Below are 12,500 nucleotides of genomic sequence, written 5' to 3' on the forward strand. Positions count from 1 at the left end.
ATATATATATATATATATATATATATATATATATATATATATATATATATATATATATATATATATATATATATATATATATATATATATATATATAAGACATCAAACAGGAAAAAATCAAACAAATATATTCTGCCAAAAAGTCCAAACCCGTCTTTTAAGTTATGTTTTCTCTTTATTTTATTCCTTCTCCCGTTCTTCCTTTTATATACATGTATAGATATATTGTATAATAAAGTATATACCCTCTGATCCCCCTGTGTTGGCATCTGATCCTATTCAGAGTATGGTGCGCTGATACTCTCTCCTAATCCTATTTGAATCACGTGTTCTGATGCTCTTTTGTTGTCTAATCCTCTCTTTTTGGTATCTAATCTTATTCGAACTATGTACCGTTATATTGTGTTTATGTTGATTCTATTTCTGCCACATACTTCACATGATGTATGTTCTGATCATTCTTGAACCATTATACTCTTTTATTTCGTTTTAATCCTATTTTGTCATATTTCTTCGATCTTCTTTCGTTCCCATCTCATTTTGTCTTCACCTTTTTCAAACTACATACCATCAGTGTTCTTTCAACCTTCTGATCTTCCTTAACTTACAATATTCCGATCTTGTCTTTCTAATTTTACTTAACTATACATCCACAAAGCTTTATTTTCCTCCCGTCTAACTTAAAATAAACATCGCGTTATATTTTGTCTTCATCATATTTAAACTCTATATTTCCTATGCACTATAATATTCTTTCACTAAAAACAATATACTCTGATTCTCCTTCAAATCCTACTTCACCGTACTTCCCCGATGCTTTTTTGTTTCTATTTTCCTTCACTTAAGACATCGTAGCAGTGTCCCAGCGACCAATGGCGTGGCTGGAATGAAGGAGCCTCGAGAGTTGATTGGCTGATAACACGCGGGGAGAATGTGGAATGCAGCTCAGACAGAGAGAGAGAGAGAGAGAGAGAGAGGTGGTGAGGTGGGTTTTATTTTGGGGTGAGTGGCGGTAAACGGCTTGCTTTTGTCGGGTGCGCGTAATACAGCCCTGCCTGCCACTTCAAAGAAAACGAGTGAGGAATGCTATATGTCTTATTTGTGTCATTATTTGCAGTGTTTATTTTTAGTTGTGTTGTTCGTGAGTGCGGTAAATGGCTCGGTATGCGTGTGTTGTGCGCAGAGTACAGCACTACTACTAATAAATGAATACATAGGCAAAATACTAAACGAGTTATTACAAGCTATCTTATTTTTTTTTTTTTTGTGATTTTCTTTCCTTCTCGATATTTTAGGCGGTGACAGAAAACGATGAAATGACTAGAAACACTTAGTTCATCTTACTTTTAGAAATACTAGAAGGAATATATTACTCTTATCTATCTCAATTATTTTCCCCCTATACTTTCCGTTCTACTGATGTTTTCCTTTTAAAGTTTGACCTCTCACAGATTCATTTATTTACTTTATTTTTCTATGAAGGGAGACGAAGAAGACGAGTGAGTAAAGAACGAAGCAAAATTAACGTTTGAATTAAGATGAAATACAATGAAACTTTTACTATAACGCGCCCAATTTTTTTTTATATTTGTTACATTTCTTAGTTTCCTTCCACAGATTTGTTGGTGAAGGAAGGAAGAGGGAAGGAATGAGAACGAAGAAGCAAAGGACAGCTAATGAAGACGAAAGTAATTAGATAGTCTACAAAACACGCTATTTTACCAATCAATATTTACTGGATTATTCTTAGTTTCCTTTTTATATCATTCTCTTAACAGATTTCTAGTGAAGGAAGAAGGAAGGCTGAGAACTGGCTATAAATTGGATGGCGGACTCTCTCCCTCTCCCTTTCCTTCTCCCTCTTCTTCTCCCTCTCCCCTTTTCTCCATCTCCTTTCTCCTTGTGTTTTTATGGCGTCCGTTCAGCTTTGGTCGCGGGATTTATGGCCATCGAGAGGGCCGGGCACGCTCCCCTCAACCACGCGGGGAAGGCAGCAAAGTGGCGTGACAAAAAGGTAATTAAAACGTGGAGGTCTTAACTTTCAATGGAGGGAATGCTGGGGATACTGTTGCTTCTTTCGTTTTCTTTGGGAAACCGTATCTGTAATGTATACTTTATCGCACTTTTATGCAAAGGAAAATGTTTAGTACTCCTTTATCTCGCAAGATATATATGTGAAACTAAAATCTAGCGTATATATGTTAAAGATAAATATAGTTACTTACGTTTTTTTCAGGTTAAATCATCTATAACTTCAACATACCACACTAATAAGTTAAGAAAAACTTAGACCACACACCAGACTCCCTAAACACACATAGGAAATAAAATAAATCAATATAATATAAGACATCAATAATATAAGACAGAAATATGTACGTCTATAGTTTCAAACAGTACGAAGCATATCATGACGCTCAGACCGAGACAGAGACACCACACCTGCGCATCAAAAACTCTTCACAAAACTCAAGATTCCTGCCAGTCCCGGTGAGTGTTACCTTTCTTACTCACACACAACGTAAACTAATATCCAGAGAGTCCATAGAGAAGAGAATAACCCACACAGGAGGTCAGGAATGTGTGTTTTTTTTAGATGAAATAGGAGACTCTGAGTCTTGGGTGGCGAATGTTAGTAAACCGAGCTAGCGGTGAAGGAGACAAGGAGGGATCGGTAAGAATGGAAAGATTTGGTGCATTCTTTCAATATTACACCACTTTACTCTCTACATAGAAGCCCTCGTTGCTCCCTTCACGGCCTGGCTGAGTGAGAAAGAGGGACAGATGGCCATTCTAGGTTAATTGAGGTTAAGTTAGATTGTGTTAGGTCCAGTTAGGTGAGGTTGTAAGAGGTTTGGTTATGTTATGTTAGGTTAGGTTAGGTTGTATTAGATCATGTTGTTGTATTACATGTGGAGAGATATAAATGTCTGTAAGAAAAGTATATATCTTACAATTTCACTCAGATAGGCAAACAAACAAGGCGACAGACATTTATCCCTATCTTTTGGGTAACTATTTTTGCACTGTAACGGGACTTGCGACTGAGTGGACCTTCTTATTTTTTTTCTTGTTGCCCTTGGCCAGTCTTTCCCTCTTATATAAAAATAAATGCAGATATAAAAAGCTAGCAAATAGACAGACAGACAGATGTAGAGGCAGACAGAATAGAAACTAAATTCAACATCTTAGCAAATGGCGAGGGAAAGAACCAAGGAACCAACCCACTTTACATGCTTAATTACACTCGAGTCTCGGTGCTTGGCTAGTTCGCTGAGCTGTCTCGAAGCCTTCTGAAGCCTCGCTCACCCGCCCACCCAGCACGCGTGAAGCCTCCTAAAGAAACACCTTGCTAGTCTTAATCCCTTCGATTCTGGGACATATGTTTACCTTGAGATTTGTTACGAATAGACCATTGTATTGACATTAGAAGGGTCTATGGAGGTCAGAAGATTAATGGCTACAGTCTTCATTATTCTAATCCCACACATAAGTTTCTGAAGCTGTATAAAATCACTGAGATAGTAAGCAGAATGAATATGAAAATATGTCATGGTACTGAAGAGGTGCAATTTGCTTTGCTTTCTTTTTTTACTGTGGCTTTTGTGTTTTTCATTTCGTTTTCTTATAATTTTTCATCTTTTTTTTCTCTTTTCCTTCTTTTGCCATTGTATTCACGTGATTTATTTACTTTTTTTTCATACACGAGGTCTGACGTAACCTAACAAAAATTATACACACAAATAAAGTAGACCCAGTGAAGGAATATCCCAAATTTACGAAGTGTCTTGCATCCAATATATACATCCCCCGTGTTTACAGACCCTGACCCTCTTCTATATTTAACCCCAAATGAAGCTGGTGTATTAATATTACTCTGTTTGTGTTTGTCAGCATCGCCCGTGTCCAGCATTCAGAAGCGTGACTCATGAATATTCGCGTGTTCTGTAATGAGAGCGTTTAATGAGTCAATGTACTGGAAATATTATGCTTTTTACATCTCTCGTGGGAAACATGAAACTTTGAGAGGAGGGAGATGGAAGGGGATAGTAAAGAGAAAGGTGGAGGTAGTGGTGGTTGAGGTAGTGGTAGTAGTGGTAGTGGTGGTAGTAGTAATGGTGGTGGTGGTGATAGTGGTGGTAGTAGTAGTAGTAGTTGTTGGTGTTATTGTTGTTGTTGTTGTTGTTGTAATAATGATAACACTATAAATGTACAAATAACTTTATCGCTCTTTACATCACACACTAATGATAAAGATGGTAGTAGTAGTAGTAGTAGTAGTAGTAGTAGTAGTAGTAGTAGTAGTAATAGTAATAGTAAAAGTAGCAGTTGTAGTGCAGCACTAGTAAGAGTAGTGACAGCAGTAGCAACAACAGCAGCAGTAGTAGTAGCAATAGCAGCAGTAGTATAGTAGTAGTAGTAGTAGTAGTAGTAGTAGTAGTAGCAGTAGCAGTAGTAGTAGTAGTAGTAGTAGTAGTAGTAGTAGTAGTAGTAGCCAGAGTAGTGGTAGCAGTAGCAGCCACATTCTCAAGACTATATATATCCTCCTAATAACGCAAGAATCTTCTCAATTTGTACTAGAACCGTGAAAAAAAAAGCCTTAAAACCTCGTGTCGCGAAAACCAGCACATACATGCTAAAACTACGTAGTGCAAATATAGTTGAGACTCAGCGCAGAAGTGTTTCAAAATACGGTCTTTTATTTCATCTCTTTCCCTTCCCTTTCACCATCGAGAGAATCTTTAAACCTTCCCCCATGAAAATACAGTTACATCTTTCCTGCATCGTCAGTATTTTAAAATCGTATTCGCTGCTCGACCTTCCCTCAAACCCCTTGAAGTCTTGGCGGTGCGAGGGGAAAGAGAGAGAGAGAGGGAGGGAGAGGGAGAGGCGAAAAAGACTAGGAGGAGGAGGAGAAGGGAGGAGGAGGGAAGGAAATATGCGGGGAGAGAACAGAGGAGAGGAGAGGAGAGGAGAGGAGGGGAGAAGAAGGGAGGAAAGGAGGGGAGTCTAAAATTTAATTGGTTTTGTTTTAAGGGGAGCGAGGTGGCCAGAGAGAGAGAGAGAGAGAGAGAGACGCAAGGGAAGGCTAGATGAGAAACAGAGATTGAGTTACAAGGTTAAAATCTGTTACAGAGAGAGAGAGAGAGAGAGAGAGAGAGAGAGAGAGAGAGAGACCCTGCAAGTAAGGACAACAGGTATTAGTAAATTATGTAAGTGTGTGTGTGTGTGTGTGTGTGTGTGTGTGTGTGTGTGTGTGTGTGTGTGTGTGTGTGTGTGTGTGTGCTCATACATACCTGGCGCTAATTACCGAGTGTCAGGTGTGGTGCAGGTGTGGGAAATTAGTAATGTACACTATAACTGGCTTGAAAGTTATTATCAGCTGGGAATTAATGTTTGTGTTTCTAGTAGTAGTAGTAGCAGTAGTAGTAGTAGTAGTAGTAGTAGTAGTAGTAGTAAAAGTAGTGATGGTGGTAGTAGTTGTAATAATTGTTGTTGTTATTGTTGTTGTATTTGATCACAGATTTCCTTAATTAAATGTTTCCAGATTTTTTTTTTTTTTTCCCTTTCTGTTGTTTATTTTCTTCTATATTCAGTTTAATTTTCTTGTATACGTGCGTAATTTTTCCCCATGTTCTGTTTCTTTCTCTCTTTGTATCTTTCTGTATTTTCATCTGTAGTATTTTTCTTTTATGTAAATATCAGAATATTCCCCAAAAAAAACTTCCTACGAGTAACATTTTTTCGATAATATAAAAATTCCAATAGTTTTCTTAGTAATCGCAAAATTTTCATAAGTGCTTTTGTTCTATCGCGAGCTGTCAGTAGGAGCTAATTTTTTTTCTCTTTTTTTTCCGGAAATGCTCTAGTTTTTTACCGGAAATCTTCAGAAATTTGTGTCCATTTCTACTGATAATTAATGGAGATCTGAAAAATCTGAATGTGCCACTTATTACTTCGAGTCCGAGTGAAAGAAAGGCAAACAGGAGGAAGTGAGAAGCGAGAGTGGTGGATTAATATACAAGGAGGGAACTGTTACTGCTGAGAGAGAGAGAGAGAGAGAGAGAGAGAGAAATCTGATTGGCATGAGAGCGCCACTGACACGAACACCCCTCAAAACTGACTTGATTAGCCCCCTCCTCCTCCTCCTCCTCCTCCTCTTCATCTTCCTCTGCTCCATCACACGCTCCTCTCTTAATATTCCGTCCCTATCTCTCTCACTCTCTCTCTCTCTCTCTCTCTCTCTCTCTCTCTCTCTCTCTCTCATTAATTAATCCTTTTTTTCTCCCTGAATCGCAATACTGGAGAGAGAGAGAGAGAGAGAGAGAGAGAGAGAGAGAGAGAGAGAGAGAGAGAGAGAGAGAGAGAGAGAGAGAGAGAGAGAGAGAGACTCCCAACACATTCATCAACTCTAAAAGTGGAATTCCAATCAGCTAATCACTGTGGTCAAAGCTCTAACGTGATTGGTTGGGGAAGAGAGGAACAGAAATGTGATTGGCTGAGCTGAGTAGAAGCTGAATTATGATTGGTCAGTCTACGAGGCTCCCGGATGTTTGGAGAAGCAACAGAGAGAGAGAGAGAGAGAGAGAGAGAGAGAGAGAGAGAGAGAGAGAGATTCAGTCATTCCGGTAGCTATGTAAGTTGATTAGACAGAGAGAGAGAGAGAGAGAGAGAGAGAGAGAGAGAGAGAGAGAGAGAGAGAGAGAGACATTACCTTAACAGATTTGCATAATTAGACAAATTTTAATAAGGATTTTGCTACATGAACTTGAAGCAAGAAATTAATCGACATTCATTTAGTCTATAACAATAATGATAATAATAATAATAATAATAATAATAATAATAATAATATAAGTTACATAAAAGAGAAGAATAATATGCTCTAGTTAGTAACACTGATAATAGGAGAAGGAGGAGGAAGAAGAGAAGGAAGAGTAGGAGGAGGAAAAGGAGGAGGAGGAGGAGGAGGAGAAAGAGCATTAAGAAGAGGGTACTGTACTAACAACAAGATTAAACTTAGTAGCAGCAGCAGTAGTAGTAGCAGTAGTAGCAGTAGCAGTAGTACTAGTAGTAGTAGTAATAGTAGTAGTAGTAGTAGTAGTAGTAGTAGTAGTAGTAGTAGTAGTGTGGTGTACTCGTCTCCTTTAAGCAATACCAGACCTGACAACACAACACAATACGACACAAATTCACCTGCACCTCTTTCCTCTTGTCCTTATCAACCAACTTCATAATCGCTCCTGGTTTTTGATATTCTAATTATTGCGAACCTTTTTATTTGCATCTTCCTTCTTACTTACTATTCCGATTCCATTTGCCGAAACCTAATACTATGTTAATTAGTGCTCTGTGTCAGTGTGTGTGTGTGTGTGTGTGTGTGTGTGTGTGTGTGTGTGTGTGTGTGTGTGTGTGTGTGTGTGTGTGTGTGTGTGTGTGTGTGTGTGATAATTTGCTGCATAAGTCGGACAGGAGGATGTGGCCATATTGAGAGAGAGAGAGAGAGAGAGAGAGAGAGAGAGAGAGAGAGAGAGAGGGTTAATGGGGACGATGTGGTGATGTGGTGGTGGTGGTGGAGGATGAAATGGTAGATGGCATTATCATTCAGAAAACAATGACATGGAGGAGGAGGAAGAAGAGAGAAAGAAAAAATAGAAATAGAATAAAAGAATCAATCTTCTTTCCTCCTCCTCCTCCTCCTCCTCCTCCTCCTCCTCCTCCTCCTCCTCCTCCTCCTCCTACTCTCACCTCACCTAACATCACCTGTTACCCTCCTCCAGTCCTCCTCCCACTCTTCCTCCTCATCTCTTGCACACCTCTCGACCCTGCCCCAACACCACCACAACCACCACCACCTCCACCATCACCACCACCTCCACCACCACCACCACCACCACCACCACCACCACTACCATTTATTATTCAATTAATCTTATCTGTAAAACTGAACAGAGCTTGCCTGGTCACTTCATTAGCAAAGCCACGATCACACACCACTTCTCTCCCTACCACCTCTCCACGCACTCCACCTTCACCCCTACACCCCCATAGCACACAGGTGAAGAGGACACCCTGACGCACCCTACAGTTACGCCCCACGTCCCTAAGACACCCTGAGAATGCTATCCATACTCTCACTATACCTTTTTCTCCCTAAGGATTGTCACTGGTCACCTCTTCTGCTTCTTCCTATACTGTACCTTCTGTTCTTGTTGTTTCTGGGGTTTTAAGTTTTTTTTTTTTAGAGTATTTTAAGTTTTTTTTTTTTTATCAAGGAGAGAGGCAAATGGTGGTTCTCCCTTCCATGTAGTGTGATAGAGATAGTAAGATTGTTTTTTTTTTTTCTCTCTCTCTCTCTCTCTCTCTTTCTCTCCCTCTCTACTACTCGTTTCTTTAATTTTCGTTCATCGCTTCGGTTTCCGCCTCGTTAACTTGGCCGAAGGTTTTTGAGATGGTTAGGGAAATATGACGCTGGGTTCCTCCTCCTCCTCCTCCTCCTCCTCCTCCTCCTCCTCCCGTAGAAGTGTCAGTGTGAACCCAATAATGTGCTTAAAACAGTCCTTGGTGTCGGATGCTCTCTCTCTCTCTCTCTCTCTCTCTCTCTCTCTCTCTCTCTCTCTCTCTCTCTCTCTCTCTCTCTGCTAACACCAGTCTAAGCTAACGACACCACAAATTAATGTTTTTTTTCCGTTGTGTGTGTGTGTGTGTGTGTGTGTGTGTGTGTGTGTGTGTGTGTGTGTGTGTGTGTGAGTGAGTGAGTGTGATTACGATGGTGATGAGTGAAGGAGGGAGAGGGAAGGAGAGGAAAATAAGAAAGAGAGAATATGGTAAAGAGAGAATATGGTAAGAGAGAGAGAGAGAGAGAGAGAGAGAGAGAGAGAGAGAGAGAGAGAGAGAGAGTGTGCATGAGTGGCTTGAGAGGGACGTCGCTTGGGTGTAATTGAGTGGGAGGAAGTAGAGAGAGAGAGAGAGAGAGAGAGAGAGAGAGAGAGAGAGATGATTCATTGTGACATGTTTCTCCTACGCATTTTTTCCCAAATTCTTACCTCCTTTAGTGTCTTTTTTTTCCTCCCTCCTCCCCTCCTTCCCTCCCTACATTCCTCCTTCCCTCCCTCTTTCCCTCCCTTCATCATTCCCCTCCCTCCTTCCCTCCCTACATTCCTTTTTTCCTCCTTCCCTCCCTCCTTCCCTCCCTCCATCATTCCCCTCCCTCCTCCCTCCTTCCCTCCCTCCTTCCCTCCTTCCCTCCCTCCTTCCCTCCCTCCATCATTCCCTCCTCCTTCTCCTCCTTCCCTCCTCAGTTTTACACATGTTACTCCTTGTTCTTCTCGTCATCCATTTCTTTCCTCCTATTTCTTCTCCTCCTCCTCCTCCTCCATCTCCTCCTCCTCCATCCTCCTCCTCCTCCCCTTCCTCCTTTACCAAAAATGCAGAACGAAGCTTAAGAAAAATAGAAAAGGATAAGGCAAGAAAATATTATGGTTATCACTTTTTCTAATTCTCTTCTTCTTCCTTCTTTTCTTCCTCCTTCTCCTCCTCCTCTTCTTTTTTTTCCTAATTCCTCTTCTTTCTCTTATTTTTTCAGTATTTTTCACCTTCTTCTTCTTCTTCTTCTTCTTCTTCTTCTTCTTTTTCTTTGTATCTTTTCTCTCCTCTTCCTTCTTTCTTATCTGCTCTTTCCTCATCTCCTTCCTTCTTTCGCCTCCTGTAAGCCACATCACCTCCTCCAATTAACTCTCTCCTGCCTCCTCCTCTTCTTCCTCCTCCAGGCCTTCTGATAGCACCACCCCATCTCCTCCTCCTCCTCCTCCTCCTCCTCCTCCTCCTCCTCCTCCTCCTCCTCCTCCTCCTCCTTCTTTTCCCCCCTCCTCCTCCTCCTCCTCCTCCTCCTCCTCCTCCTCCTCCTCCTCCTCCTCCTCATCTTCCTCCTCTTCCTCATCTTCCTCCTTCTTCTCCTCCTTTTCCCTTAGACTGTCATTGGTTGCCCGGTACTACTAATGAGCAGTGCGCAAGACGACCTCCTCCTCCTCCTCCTCCTCCTCCTCCTCCTTCGCGGGTTGGATTCTTTTCTCACCCAGTTAATCTTCAGCACACTCTTATGTAGACAAAACTGGAAGGGCAAACAGCCAACACACACACACACACACACACACACACACACACACACACACACACACACACACACACACACACACACATATGACAAGGGAAGCTGTGCATATCTCTCATTTCAGCTTTGATATCTATACACACACACACACACACACACACACACACACACACACACACACACACACACACACACACACAGAGAGAGAGAGAGAGAGAGAGAGAGAGAGAGAGAGAGAGAGAGAAGGGGGGTGTCACTGACAGAAAACACGAGACAGACGGACAAACAGACAGATTAAACATGAACTATTAAAATCTTATCTCTATCTTACCTCCCATCACTGTTATTCTTCCCTTTTCTCCTCTTCCTTCCTCTCACACCCTCACCTCCTCCCCTTTCCTTCCCCTCACCTCATACCTGCTCGATCTCTTCCTCCCCTTCCATCCTCCTCCTTCACCCACTCACTTCTCCCTCACTGCAAACCCTTCCCTCTCCCATCACACTCTAGATCCTTTCCTTCACTCCTCACTCCTCCCTCTCTCCATCCCCTCACTCCTTCCCTCTCTCCTTTCCCTCACTGCCACTCCACACGTATTTATGAGGTACACACACACACACACACACACACACACACACACACACACACACACACACACACACACTCGCTTGCCAGGACAATCACACCCTTCTTGTTGGCTCTAAGCTGTCCGTCTGTCACTTAGTCTTACGTCACCTCGCCCTGTTTACCCAACTGTGTCGGCCGCCCGGGACAGAGCCGCTCTTGACTGCCACCGGGCCTGCCTCTCTCTCTCTCTCTGGTGCCAATGATCCCCGCCTCTATTCTGTCCTACGCTCGCTCGCTGTCTGTGCTGTCTCTTCTCTTTCACTTTGGCTGTGTTGCTTCTGTGGGTTCTAAAGGGTGGTGGGTAGAGAGAGGGAGGGATGGAGAGTATGAGAGAGAGAGAGAGAGAGAGAGGGGATGATTTAATTTGTTTTTATTTTTTCTTTATTATTTTTTGTTTGTGGTGTTTTTATTATTTTTTGGCAATAAGCTGATGTTTACTACTACTACTACTGCTACTACTACTACTACTACTACTACAACTACTACTACTACTACTACTACTACTACTACTACCTGTGTGTGTGTGTGTGTGTGTGTGTGTGTGTGTGTGTGTGTGTGTGTGTGTGTGTGTGTGTGCGTGCGTGTGCGTGTGCGTGTGTGAAGAGTGAAAGACGCACTTTAATACCTCCTCCTCCTCCTCCTCCTCCTCCTCCTCCTCCTCTCCAGTGTATCATTTCGGTAGTGGAAGCGAGAAGAGTTATGCCAAATTTGCATGAATCATAGACTGCAAGAGTGGAGGAGGAGGAGGAGGAGGAGGAGGAGGTGGAGGGGGAGGAGATGAAAGGGAGATGAGTGAGAGAGGGAGGAAGAGAAGAGGGAGAGAAAAGAGGAGATTGTTTGCCTTTCTCCATCCTCTCTCCTCTCTCTCCCTATTTCTTCGTTGTCTTTGTGTCGTCTCCTCCTCCTCCTCCTCCTCCTCCTCCTCCTCCTCCTCCTCCTCCTCCTCCTCCTCCTCTTCTTCCTCCTCGTACCGCAGAAGTGTCCTCGGTTTAAAGTATCAACATTATCTCCTTTCCTTTGCCTTTCTCTCCTCCTCCTCCTCCTCCTCCTCCTCCTCCTCCTCCTCCTCCTCCTTCTCCTCCTCCTCCAGTCATTTCCATTTATCTCCACTTTCCTCCTCAAGTTTCCTCCACCACTGTCTTATCTCCACTATACTCTCCACTCTCATTTCCTCCTCCACCTGTTACCTCCAATAATTTCCTCCTCCTTTTATTTTTCTCCTCCATTATTTTTCTTTATTAATTTCCTTTCCTCCACTCTCCACCCTTGTCTCCGTTCCTTTATCCCCACCCCCACTCTCTCTCTCTCTCTCTCTCTCTCTCTCTCTCTCTCTCTCTCTCTCTCTCTCTCTCTCTCTCTCTCTCTCTCTCTCTCTCTCTCTCCTCTCTCCCTCCCACTCCCTCTCCTGCTCCCTCTCCTACTCCCTCTCTCTCTCTCCCTCTCTCCCTCTCTCCCTCTCTCTCTCTCCCCCTCGCCCTTTACCATCTGTGGCCTTTGCAGTACACCTGAGCCGCTAATAGGATTGGTGGTAGTGGTAGTAGTAGTAGTAGTAGTAGTAGTAGTAGTAGTAGTAGTAGTAGTAGTAGTAGTAGTAGTAGCAGCTAATTGATAAAGAGATGAAAGATATGCTCAAAAAATATAAATACGTAAATTCAATTATTTCTCTCTCTCTCTCTCTCTCTCTCTCTCTCTCTCTCTCTCTCTCTCTCTCTCTCTCTCTCTCTCTCTCTCTCTCTCTCTCTCTCTCCCACCCTTAGAGTTATA

The 12,500-nt window shown here is 42.3% G+C and overlaps 1 protein-coding gene across 1 annotated transcript in view; it reads left to right on the forward strand.

Moving 5' to 3' along the window:
- Positions 1 to 252, forward strand: part of LOC123499339 (reversion-inducing cysteine-rich protein with Kazal motifs-like) — a 33,566-nt gene extending 33,314 nt beyond the window's left edge. Inside the window, 1 exon segment of the mRNA XM_045247221.1 lies at positions 1 to 252. This exon segment is cut by the window's left edge and continues 1,579 nt beyond it. The gene's annotated coding sequence lies outside the window, so the exon portion shown is untranslated.
- The last annotated feature ends 12,248 nt before the right edge of the window (positions 253 to 12,500 follow it).

Source organism: Portunus trituberculatus, chromosome 49 (assembly GCF_017591435.1).
Source record: "Portunus trituberculatus isolate SZX2019 chromosome 49, ASM1759143v1, whole genome shotgun sequence".
Classification (NCBI taxonomy): domain Eukaryota; kingdom Metazoa; phylum Arthropoda; class Malacostraca; order Decapoda; family Portunidae; genus Portunus; species Portunus trituberculatus.